Source organism: Schistocerca americana, unplaced genomic scaffold (genome assembly GCF_021461395.2).
Source record: "Schistocerca americana isolate TAMUIC-IGC-003095 unplaced genomic scaffold, iqSchAmer2.1 HiC_scaffold_57, whole genome shotgun sequence".
Lineage (NCBI taxonomy): Eukaryota > Metazoa > Arthropoda > Insecta > Orthoptera > Acrididae > Schistocerca > Schistocerca americana.
In genome coordinates, this window is record NW_025726313.1 from 219,384 (window position 1) to 232,903 (window position 13,520).

The 13,520-nt window shown below is 42.6% G+C and overlaps 1 non-coding gene across 1 annotated transcript; it reads left to right on the plus strand.

The window, feature by feature from the left end:
- Positions 1–3,893: 3,893 nt before the first annotated feature.
- On the plus strand, positions 3,894–3,968 carry Trnal-caa. The gene has a single exon. It is a non-coding gene; the product is annotated as a tRNA-Leu (tRNA).
- The last annotated feature ends 9,552 nt before the right edge of the window (positions 3,969–13,520 follow it).

Consider the following 13,520-nt stretch of genomic DNA (forward strand, 5'->3'; position numbering starts at 1 on the left):
GAAACACAAGATAGATTGTGGCACAGGAAAAAAGTGGGATATCCTAGCTGGACTAGTACCGGGCTCAAAAACAAGACGAAAATAGGGAGAAACAAGAGGAACGAGAGGTATTGTTTAGAAGGATGAAGTGAAGAACAACTCATTCGAAAATCCAAACTCTAAGGCGCTGCAGTCATGGACTGTGTGACTGGTCCCGGCGGAGGTTCGAGTCCTCCCTCGGGCATGGGTGTGTGTGTTTGTCCTTAGGACAATTTAGGTTAAGTAGTGTGTAAGCTTAGGGACTGATGACCTTAGCAGTTAAGTCCCATAAGATTTCACAAACATTCGAACATTTTTGAGAATCCAAATGATCGATACGAACAAAGAAGTAAGTAAACTGCCACTGACAGACAGTTTAGGGCAAAAAATATCTTATTTCATTCGCTAACTTTTTTTAAAATTTGTGTAAACTACTAGAATTTTTTTCAAATTATTTACTTTTGCCTTGCTTTGCAGAAGATCCCTTAGTATTTCGCTTAAGCTGGGAAGAATGAAATTAGATCCAGAACAAAAAAAGACAATTAAAAACATAAAGAAAGAGATGAGACATAGCGCTTATACTTTTTTTTCTCCAATCCCTTAACTGCATCACGTTCTATAGAGCGTGCACCACATGAACTGCATACATAAACGTGGAAAAATAACCTGTCGAGACTGTGATGTAATGATATCACTAAAAACACGTTGCGTATCATTCCTAGCGCTAACGAGTTGATGAAGGAAAACAATATCAAAGAAAGAAAAGTCAAGCTTGAGTTCAAAATTTTATTCAAGATGCAATAAAAATTTTTAGCCCTATAAGTTCATCATTAAGTGCTTAGCATGCAGGGTATTCCCAAATTCCCGTTATAGATTTCTAGGACTTTTAGAGTGGAGTGAATAATAATTTGTTTAGAAACCCATTTTCGGAAACGTCACCCAACGACGCTACAGACCGACAAAGTTACATGCGCCGGTGTCTGTAAATGTAAGTATATGCTGGATGATTCCGTGATGATGTTACAACATTCTAAGACGATGGAGAAGGATAAATGTATCAATTTGGAGTAAAGTCCTTGTACGGCAACGAACGATCGAATGTTATAAGCGAAAACCATTTTGATACCTCTGACAGTGGAATACATGTACTGGTACTGTTGTTGCTAAGATTTTTGGGCAAGCAACTTCCGGATGTGCTAGTAGGGACCAAAACAAGAAAAAACGTTCCGTAAACTAGGGCTCTAAAACACATACCTGAGGCGCTACGAGCACTTGTTTATCTATGCTGCTGTGAAACATCTCCTCTACTGAACAAGTGTTCATAGCTCTTAAGGTATACATTTTAAAGCCCACGTTTGCTAAATGTCTTTTCTTGTTTTGGGTGAATACTTCTACCTCCGAAAGTTGCCTACCCTACAATTTCAGCAACAACAGTAGCGGTACATGTATTCCGCTACCAGAGATATAAGAACGACTTTCTCTTGCAACCTTAGTCCTTCGTCTCCGGACCAGGGACCCTTACCTCAAATTGATACATTTATCTTCCTGCTTTCATCCAAGAAAGTTTGTAACATCATTAAGGAATCATATGCACCGGCGCCTGTAAATGTATGTGTGCACAGTATAACTTTGAGGCTCTGCAGCGACGCTGGATGACGTTTCTAGACATGTGTTCCTGCTCAAAGTGTTACGTACTCACTCCTCTCTACAAGTCATAGAAGTTTGTAACGGGAATTTACGAACACCCTGTACGGTCCGTCATTGTTTCTACGTAGCAATTTAGAACCTGTTCTTTCAGTAGAGGTTGTATAAGGTTGAAGCAGAGATCATTTACGTTTAGTAGCAGATTTCTTCACATTGCAGTTTCCTTGATAATGACCACATTTCAGTTATCTACGTTATAGGAAACTAGTACGAACTTTCGATCGAGCGTCTACGAATGTAACGAGAGACAGGTTTCTACGCAACAGACAGTCCTGAGAAGATACCGTATACGAATACATCTTTACGTAAGTAAAGCCGCATGATATGTGCGTGATCTACCAAATAACTTCAGAGCGTTCGCCAACTATGTCAGAAACCAAGGCAGCGAGCTTCGCCTTGGAGACCTGGGCTCTGTGTTAAAGGCACTCAGTACGTGTCAGCTACGTCATTGGTGGCTACATTAACAAGTTGAGGCTGTCACCGTTCCGGAGGCTGATCTGAATACCCCTATGCGTTGCTGAGCGTGTTCCTACAGAATGTGGTACGCCCTTGTCTTCCTCCGACCCTTGAACTTACCCACACAACCAACCTCAAGGGGACCAACAGCTCAATGGGAACCAGAATCACGATGCAACAAGACATTTTTACATTAAAAAATCAATGCCGGCGATGAAACAAGAAACTTACCGAGAAACTTTGTAGTGCTAACTGTAGAGCATCAGTAGAAAGGCTTCGAACTTCCGCAGTTGAGTGTTGTGCTCCGGTGTGCTTGGACAGCCGGCACGTAAATAGGACAAACACTCAGCTCAATAAAACCACAAGGATCATCTCTGGGTGGAGATAACTGCTCCCCTATACCGGCTTCCAATACTCAGCCATATAGTCCCTCCTATGGTAAGAAGACAAGAAGCACTTTTGAAAGAATATTCCAAAATGATGAATAGTCTTCAAGTTCCCACCATGAAGATATTCCTGGGTTGACAACAAACCGAGCTGGTTACAGATTCCCAACCCTGCGACTGGCGAAACGACTTGCTGATAGCAGCTTCACCATTAACACTAATGGAGTGAATCCAGGACTATGAGTGACCCACCCAAAGTGCGGCATATTCAGTACCCTCTGCAGAAACGAAGGGTTCTGAACTCCCATACGTAATGAAGACAAGAAGACCTAGGCCGCAAGGTTCGCAGGAGAGCTTCTGTAAAGTTTGGAAGGCAGGAGACGAGGTACTGGCAGAAGTGAAGCTGTGAGTACCGGGCGTGAGTCGTGCTTCGGTAGCTAAGTTGGTAGAGCACTTGCCCGCGAAAGGCAAAGGTCCCGAGTTCGATTCTCGGTCGGGCACACAGTTTTAATCTGCCAGGAAGTTTCATATCAGCGCACACTCCGCTGCAGAGTGAAAATCTCATTCTGGAAACATCCCCCAGGGTGTGGCTAAGCCATGTCTCCGCAAAATCCTTTCTTTCAGGAGTGCTAGTTCTGCAAGGTTCGCAGGAGAGCTTCTGTAAAGTTTGGAAGATAGGAGACGAGGTACTGGCAGAAGTGAAGCTGTGAGTACCGGGCGTGAGTCATGCTTCGGTAGCTCAGTTGGTAGAGCACTTGCCCGCGAAAGGCAAAGGTCCCGAGTTCGAGTCTCGGTCGGGCACACAGTTTTAATCTGCCGCGAAGTTTCATATCAGCGCACACTCCGCTGCAGAGTGAAAATCTCATTCTGCAAATATCCCCCAGGCTGTGGCTAAGCCATGTCTCCACAATATCCTTTCTTTCAGGAGTGCTAGTTCTGCAAGGTTCGCAGGAGAGCTTCTGTAAAATTTGGAAGGTAGGAGACGAGGTACTGGCAGAAGTGAAGCTTTGAGTACCGGGCGTGAGTCGTGCTTCGGTAGCTCAGTTGGTAGAGCACTTGCCCGCGAAAGGCAAAGGTCCCGAGTTCGAGTCTCGGTCGAGCACACAGTTTTAATCTGCCAGGAAGTTTCATATCAGCGCACACTCCGCTGCAGAGTGAAAATCTCATTCTGGAAACATCCCCCAGGCTTTGGCTAAGCCATGTCTCCGCAATATCCTTTCTTTCAGGAGTGTTAGTTCTGCAAAGTTCGCAGGAGAGCTTCTGTAAAGTTTGGAAGGTAGGAGACGAGGTACTGGCAGAAGTGAAGCTGTGAGTACCGGGCGTGCGTCTTGCTTCGGTAGCTCAGTTGGTAGAGCACTTGCCCGCAAAAGGCAAAGGTCCCGAGTTCGAGTCTCGGTCGGGCACACAGTTTTAATCTGCCAGGAAGTTTCATATCAGCGCACACTCCGCTGCAGAGTGAAAATCTCATCCTAATTACTGGTAGCTTAAATCATCAGAATGTCTTACAAAATTGAGGATACTAATGGTCTTTTGAAAATAATTGTTTCGTGACCGAAACAGAATTGAATGATTCAGTTTTTATCCCTCAGAAAATGTAATTTTACCCACAGGCTGGGGTAGACTTAGACTTAGAATACGTTTGATGGCCAATAGAACATGTAACAGTTCAAAGACCCCTACACACGCTTCAGGATTTGGGCCAACCGACCGCCCTGTTTCGTGGCAGCGTTCAGCCACGTCTCGACAGACTGCACTCGGCGATTACAGCGCCGGTGTGTTGTGATTTGCTAACCTTAACTTCATTGAGTTTGTTCTGAAAGTTGCTCCTTGGTTTTGTACAGAAACAAGGAGGGTTTTCCTTGGCTGTTCTAGACGTAACAAAGCAAAAAAAAAAAAAAAAAAATGAAAGCTGTGGGCAAAAAAGCAACTAATGCAAGGAAATAAATTCCCCAGGTTCCGCTACTTACTCAACTGGGAGCCGATGGTTTTCTTAATTGTGTAGCAATGGATGAATCGTGTTTCAGACCTACTGAAATCAAATTCTTAACGAAAACGGGTAGTCACGAGAGGCTGTTGCCTACATAGATTTCTGCCCCATAGCAGAAGTTAGAGGATCTCAAATTCAGTGCTGATGTATCCCCACAATTATTAATTACAGTGGTTTGTGAAACAGTAAACGTGATTTATAGTTTACTACAGAAACACATCATGGTAATGCAAAATTTGATTTATGTAACGCACTGACAAGTAAATATAAAAAATTCTAAATTCGAAGGCAGTCTAAACATGGCGGTTCGCACACTACGTAATAAATGCCACAGGTACATAAGAAATGAACCATTTAGCAACTGTTAAAACAGTAAAAAAATCACTTCACTTTTCTCATGTAAAATCTGGGAAGGTGCTATGGCATGGAAGGTAAGTGAAGAGCCGAATATGATCTTAGCGCTGAATTTATGAAGTTTCAGTGACATAAGCTGCTGACAGTGAGTGCTTTGATTTTTCTTGAAACTAAAAAAATTGTCGAAAATTGTCATCCTTACGTGCCATTATAAGAAATTCAAACATTTCTTTGCTTGTAGTCTTACCAGGAAATCAGTCTGGACATGTAAGTCTTCCATGTACTGCTTAAGCGTTAGCTTAGCAAAATAAAAAACGGATGTTGTTACTGAGTCAGTCTTAAATACTGGGGTATTTAATTTCGGTGCGAATGTTTACCTCACACTGAAACAATATATATCGTTCGTAGCTAGGTGCTGTGATTTTACGGTCTAAGATCTGTTGCTTAACCTGACGCGTGTGTCGGCAACATTTCCACAATCACCGTTTCCAGGCTGTTACCATTAGAATTTGCTCTAAGCGCGCAGCCATTGGTATCGAGTTTTCTGTTCCAATGGTGAGATTCAGCTTCACAGCTACGTATTTACCATTGCAGTACAGTTTGTCACTATCGCGGATTCGAAAAAGTTACTGTAGCGCAGGTGAGATGATTTGCCTTTAGTCTCGCATTGTGTATATTAACGGAAGCGCCAGTCAAATCTGTAGCATGTAGAAAATAAAATCTTAATTTGATGATGGGTTAGCCCCTGAAGTTTGAGAAATTTTATTAAACTGATATCTTACGAAGAATTATTCTAATCAACCGAAATGTTTGACAACAGCCAGAAAACTTCACACATGCTAGAGAAATGATTTACTCGGAAATCGAAAGAGTAGGTGCTGTTGGTGTGTAGTATCTTATAGTAATGGAAAAAGTGCAGTGTTTTGCCAAAGGAGGAAATGCGTTAGCATACGTCTTACGGCTTTGGAATTACTTACCTCCCACGTTCACTAACGTGGTGTACGGCGTGAACGGACAGTTGGTCACGTCTAGTGGTGAGAGGAAATGGAGTCACCAACTCGCTTCTCTCGTTAGCATAAACTCGTTTCATGTGAAACATGTTACATTTTAGGTGCGGTGTAGGTCTGTAGGGTAGGCATGCACTTCATCTATAGAGGTCGTGAGAAACAATCGCAATAGATTGTAAGGGGTGTGCCACGGTAGGTTGTGTTGAAAAGACAAGAAAACAACATACCTTGCACTGTTTAGAGTTAATTAACATTGAAGTTAAGTCAGGCTGTTGCGTGGGAAAATTAAAGTGCCCTCCACATACAACTGTCAGTTATCATGGTGTAGATGATGGCGCACGAGGTTGCTCAGTGTTTGGCTCGGGTTCGATCCCTCCTGTTTGATTTTAGGAAAAACCGAAGGACACGTTTGGCGACAGTCTCTTTCCGACGCTTGAATTTCCGCGCTGATCAAACTGATAGGCTAACGTTAATGCTAATGAACTCGGAAACTCTAACGTATCGAATTGTTTCCTTTCAGTTAATTGTCAGTACAAGTTACCGTGCAACACCCTTAAAAGCCTTTCACACTGTTTTTAACCACCCTGTACGTCAGTCTAACAAAGTAATGACATAGATGTGCTTTTTATGAAAAAAATTTCAACACACTCTTTGATTTCGCAATACGATCTGTGAGTTACACTGAGGGCTCCTACTTACGCATCAACATGTCGGCCAACCGACCAATTTCGTGGCAGCCAAAACACGTCCCGACCTTACCTAAAGTTCATTGTTTGTCCTAAGAGATACAGATTTGTTTCACACGGAATCAAACAGGGGATCGCATAAACTGTCTTAGAGGTAACGAGGCCAAAGAGCTGAGAGCTATGGACTAAAGTGAGTAATGCGAGCAAAGAAATTCACCCACGTTCTGTTACTTCAGCAGCTGGCCCCGATAATTTTCACAATTACCTGATAAGGGGCGAATTATTCATTTCAGAGTTGCTGAACATCAAACAATTCTTAACGAAAACGAATGAGGCTGTTAACAACTTTACGATTTCTAGCGACTGGTAGAAGTCAGGAGTACCTCAAATTCAGTGCTGTTGTATCCCACGGTTATCAGTTAATATAATTCGTGAAACGTGCAACCTGATTTATAGTTGCGAGGTAATAAATCACGCTAAAGCCAAAAAAGACGGTTTACAGTAACATTACGCACGTAGCATAAAATGACTTCAAAGTTTAAGAAGCTTATTTTAAATCCGAACACGAAAGACTACACGTGGTGATAGTGTACGTAATCTAATAAATACTACATATACATCAGAAATTAAGTACTTGGCAACTAAGACCTGTAAAAAAATTCTATCGTCCTTCTTCGTAGAAGTTTGGATATAGGCTGGACTTTGAACGTTTATAACCATGAAGCAAGTATGTTGTTGTTGTTGTTGGGGTCTTCTGTCCTGAGACTAGTTTGATGCGGCTTTCCACGCAACTCTCTCCTGTGCAAGCTTCATCTCCCAGTACCTACTGCAGCCTACATCCTTCTGAATCTGCTTAGTGTAATCATCTGTTGGTCTCCCTCCACGATTTTTACCCTCCACGCTGCCCTCCAATGCTAAATTGGTGATCTCTCGATGTCTCAGAACATGTCCTACCAACCGATCCCTTCTTCTAGTCAAGTTGTGCCACAAGCTGCTCCTTATCCCCAATTCTATTCATTACCTCCTCAATAGAGTATAGGGCTATTCAAAAAGAGGGAAAAGACTTCAACCCCACTCCAGTGTTCCTTGAAGCAGAAAAATTCTTATTTCTATGTGTAAAAGGAGAGCACAATGTGTTACACGACAAATCCCAGAATAGCAGCTCATTTCCTGCCACACCGAAGCAGCTGGTGTCTCATTATCGAGCTCACAGCTTGAACGACGCGATGTCTGACACTTCAGACTCAAGACGTCACATATTGTGACTTATTGTGTGGTCATGTAAAAGACGGCATTTCCATCTGTCCCCCCTCCCCTCCGCCATGCCTCACAGTCATCGTATTGTTTAACCTGTGAGTTCGACAACGACACACCAGCTACTTCGTGTCTGGCATGAAGTGAACCACCGTTCTGGTATTTGTGCAACACATGGGGCTCACGTTGAATGCATAAAAATTTGAACTGTTCTCTTCCCAGGAACGTTGGAATTGTTTTTGTAGGAAGATCGCTGTATATGTTACAAATTAACGACCACTATATGTCGATATTCCAGCTTTTATATTAAATTTCCCGTTAGTATTGAAAACAAGATCTAAAAACAGAAATTCGAGGGACTATTACTGAGCCACGCGAAACACTTACGGATTAGTTAAAAATAGTGCTTCATTTCGTGCATCTATATTCGCATGACGTGTCCCAAGATTTGCAGCTTTTCAATATCTCCACAAAGTGTCGTTAAGGCTTCGACCGCCTCGCACCCAGTCTTGTGTATTTAATCCCGCGCACAGTGACAAGAGTGCCGGCCGCTGTGGCCGTGCGGTTCTAGGCGCTGCAGTCCGGAACCGCGTGACTGCTACGGTCGCAGGTTCGAATCCTGCCTCGGGCATGGATGTGTGTGATGTCCTTAGGTTAGTTAGGTTTAAGTAGTTCTAAGTAATATGGGACTGATGACCTGAGATGTTAAGTCCCATAGTGCTCAGAGCCAACCACAGTGACAAGACCAACTTTCCACGGAAGGTTAGCACGACAGCGCTACACACGGCATAGTTTGTTGGGTGATGTGCGGCCTCTAAGAATACTTTTGTCAGACAATTGACAATATGTGAATGGCCTTGAACTTCCGTCAGAGGAGTTTCGTTCGTATCGTAGCGAGTCAAATAGTATCATAGGTGAAACCATTTCTTGGGCTACGGTTGCAGTGGCCTTCTTGTGGGTCTATTGTTTTTCGTACTAAATCACTTACGTTGCCATGATGGCTCTGCTGAGCGTGACGTCAAACTGCAATTAATAGGTTCTGCATGCTAGTGGAAGAGTGGGAAAGCTCATTGTAATGGGTTCGCTGGTGAAGGGAGTGGTGATACGCTGCACTCCATAATTGGTAAACATCGGCTAATAGAGTGCCGAGCATTTTGGTAGATTCTCTGATCTTGCATTTCGCCATCTTAGGTGTCACTGCATTTAATTGCGCTGCAGCAGTATTCGTGGTTTCCTGTGTCTGTAGGTCTGTTGTACTGCCCAATGCGGACGTAACGCTCGTGCTCCCGCATACCCATTTGGTACTAGCGTACCGCTTTCGACAATATAGATGTCTGCACACCGACACCTGCTATACGTCGCCAGTGTGCAGAGCATGTACCTCACCCTTGGTGGAGCGTAGCACATCCATCTTCATCTTCAGGGTGCTGCAGAAGACTGACAGCTCAGCAACGAGGCGAAGGTGTTCACCACTCCGGCCATCGGCCCTCTCCACAGGAGGTAAGCGCGCTGCTGGCTGCAGTTCGTCCCTGTCCTGCCTACCTCGCCTTCTTTCATCCGTTACCATGGCTGTGCAGATGTTTGGGGGTTGCAACCATCGGAGAACATCCTTCGCACCTTTCAAAACTGATTAGTTGTGAGAAACACTGGGGCGCAGCACGCGGATAATCAGAGCCCGTGTCAGTTATGGGCAGCAATAAGTACACACAGCAGGCGGCCATTAAAACCGTGGCTGAAACGTTGGTTTCGTGAGCGGAAGTAATTTAGAATATGACGCGGTAGTACACTTATAAAGCTTTAGTAACATACTGGCTGTGGAGCACTGGGAGATTATAACTTGACTACCTTTACCAAAAAATCAATTTTGATACATTTACGCACACACAATTACTGTTTATATTTCAAGAGGTTCTAAATTTTTCTGCTGTCTCTGTACTGGTACTATACTTTCAGGTTTATAAACAATATTTGTTCAGCCGGACTATAACGATTTTCACTTTTTCTCTTGTGTGAGTGGAAATATAATTTTCCGATAGAAAATAGGTTATTTTGTTTCATAGCTTCTCATGACACGAGTTAAAACAGCTCTAATAATTTCGCAGACACTGTACGAAGCTATGTGATTAGTGAACGGAATTCTTCTGAAAACACGACTCCCCGATTCTATAGAAAGTGGTACGAAAATTTAGAGCGCGTTCCTGTGGAACCACCAGGTTGGTCTTCCCTGCCGTGTGGCAGCACAGGTGAGCTGTGCACACGTCACTGCGGCTGGAGCTGCGCTGACGTTGGTTTGGCGACAGTGGACGCGTGCGGAGTAAACGATGGTTGCATCTGAAGCTGAGTAAAAAAGAGAACTGTTTCCAGCGATGTTTTGGTTGAGTAGTGCGATACTTGGCGAACTACAACTACCAGCTATGTTACATTATCAGCTTACGTAGCGTGCAGTCCATGCAACACTTGTCTAGGACACAGATCCGCGCTGACAAGTTTCGGTTCGACCCTCTTAGGGTTATATGTAACCAAAACGTAACATAGTATGAAAACTCGACGTGATTAGATACATAAACCACTAAAAATGTTGTCAACCCTTTGAAGACCATAGCTGAAACTTTGAAACTAATTAAGAGTGTGATGCCTCGAACTAAAAGTAATACGTGTGTATAGCTTCTCATATTTCCTGCTACTGTAAACAATTCACCCTCATTGTACTGGGACAAAGATAAATGAGCGCATTGCATGTGTAGACAAACAGACCCTCGACTCTGTTTAATCTGTGGTTGACTTGTTAGTTGTTCAGCTCTGAGAAATTGAGGCATAGTAGTGTGCGGTCCTTTCCTTAAAGAATGAGATCTATTTTCCGTGTATTTTGGAGAAGTTGTCTAGAATACTTTATTATGGAGACAAAAAACTGAGGGATAATACTTTCCTATTATGTTGATTTTCAGGAATTTCGAAGGTATGTTTCTAATGAGACAATTTTGATTGTTAGCCTTCTTATCTTCTGCTGTCCTTTTGTCAGTTTGATTTCTCAGTAACGACTGTCTGTGAAGTAAAACCCACATCCGATTCGTAGTAAAGCTCAGAATTTTGTATGTCCAATGCACCTTACGCCGCACGAAGCAACAGATTTTCTGACAATAAGAATTTAGAGTAAATCATTTATCTGTAGCTTCTGCACCTCTTGATTTGTATTTGGAGAACGTGAGTACTGCAGACACAAAAAACAGCTTGCTGAGCGAGAGGCAAGTCAATTTTATTTCAAGGTGCACCTTACATTGTGTCCTTGTGCAAACAGTGTGTAGTCAGGATTCTGAGGTGTCTTGCTTGTCGTGTCAGCAGGCAGACTTACGGTAAACCCTGTTCCTAATTTTTAATATTTTCTTCAGAGTAGAGCAGTAATTCGGTTTTGTGGACTTTGTCTAACACGCATCGTTCATATTGTGCTTTGCTGCTGAATGTTAGTTTCCATTGAGTACGCATTTCATTTGGCTTTTAATGGGTTTAATTTTCTGTCAAATTTTGCGTTTGAAATCTAAAATTTTAATTCAAAACACGGTTCACATGCTCAACACAAGGCCAACAACCAGTCAGATCGGCTCAACAGTTCAATGCTACATAGCGTAAATGTTACGTGATAGCAAAGTTTTCGAAATCAGTGTAAAGTTTTCTGTTTCCTAGAAAGCTTACCCAGTGCTAAAACGTGTGTGCTAGTTGAGCGTCTGCGGTTGCCTCCGGTTACCACAGGAAATTCACAATTTATTCGTCCTTGCTACTGCTGTTTCATTCTTCTACTGGTTATAATCAAATTTTCGGTAGAAATGTAATGATGCTAGTACGTAACATTGTTTTGTCATTAAAGAAACCTCAAAATACGTAATATTTATAACAGATGACTTCTACCTGAATCGTAATTTGACAAACCAGTTGTTGAATAGAATGATCAGTCGTCGGTGGGCAATGTTTATATACTCGTACTCCTCAGCAACCGCGTAGCACCAAACTTACAGGATGACTAACTGGTGTTCGGATGCGTGCGGTGCACACGTAAAGTGGATTTTATTGTTCAACACTTTTATTCAAATAACTTGTCAAATAAGCAAAATCCATTATCAAAAGTGGAAAATCTTTAAGAGAGTTATGTGCTCATCTTCCGTTGGCAATATATTCCTAGTTGGATTCGCATAGCAGGAAAGCTTCAACGTGCATGTGAAAGTAGTTAGTATGGCAGCATTAACTTCAAAATGTCGCAGCTGTACGAGCAGGTGACCATTTCGTTCGACATAGGCCTCCAATATTCCAAGTCTTCACCTGTTCAGTCGTTTAAACCGCTGAGGCAGTTCTGATGCATTGAAGGCTGGAGCTGGTTGACAGGTGAGGCAGTGGAGACCAGACGAACAAATCTCTTCACTTCAGGGGGATCAGATTACCACCTCTCACTCAAAGAAATAGACGGGATTTTTTCACGATTCACCATTCACTTAATAAAGCAAATGAAAGGCGTTGCCTTGCGGTTTTAATTCAAGGTGATTGTAACTGTTCGTTCACGTATTTTAACATCCACTAAAAATCAAAATTAGGACTTCCGGTAATGAAATTCGTAATTTTATGATCCAAGAGTACATTTCCTCTGACTGAAAAATACTAAAACGAATATTTTTATAATTGTTAACAATTGAAACAGAAATTATCTACTTCGAGAAATTGCCAACGGTTGCTCTTAAAATCAACGTGACAATGTCCTGTTTAGGCAATTTTTGCAGGACCTGCGTGGATCATGGTTGAGGATATCATCCAGCGCCTTCAAAACTGACCAATTCTCGTCCATTATGGAGGTAACTTCTCGATTAGTCCTTTTTTAAACTGCCTTGTCTTTGAGTAGACTGTTTCTGAAACGACCACCTCACTTTTCAGCTGATCCTTGCACTTCACACTGCGCAAAGAATTTTAAAGAATGTACAGGATTTAAGACACGTGCAAGGCACACAAGCGTAGCAGATTTTCATTTTTCTACATTGCTCTTCATTATGGCAGTGATAATAAACTTCGTATCTGGTGTTAACAACACTTGCTCAGTTCGAAGTATTACCTGCAATGTGCTTCAGATGGGAAGCAATCTAGAACGTACTTCTCTGAATCCTCAGCAAAACCGAAATTTGTTCCACCTATGTTTCGCCCCATGACATAAAGACGGCCGACATGCCTATTTCCAGCATATGCAATGCGGTTATCGCAAATCCACGAAACAGACCCACGAACAAAGACAAACACCAAATAATCCACTAGTTATAAAATGAAAGCGGATGTGGAAAATACAGGGAGTACTGGCTTTAGAGTGGGGACAAGCTGAAACGCAACACCAATAACACCATACCAGAACTAAACCAGTCGCACAAAGAGGCTAAACATTCAACAACGGTGCAAAAGATAGCCATAGGAATCGAAATCTTCACTTCACCTATGGCCCAAATGAAGCCCTCGATAACAAAGAATCCACGTACCACTCGAAATCCAAAATCTCAATTTTCACTTAATAAAAGCTCACATAGAACTATAATGCTAAAGTCAATCCATACTTTACGGATTAAGGCCAAACCCAGAAGGAATATACCAGCCAGTCACCGACAAACAAATCTAATTTGGCCACGCGCACAGTGACGAGCAAGTCGTC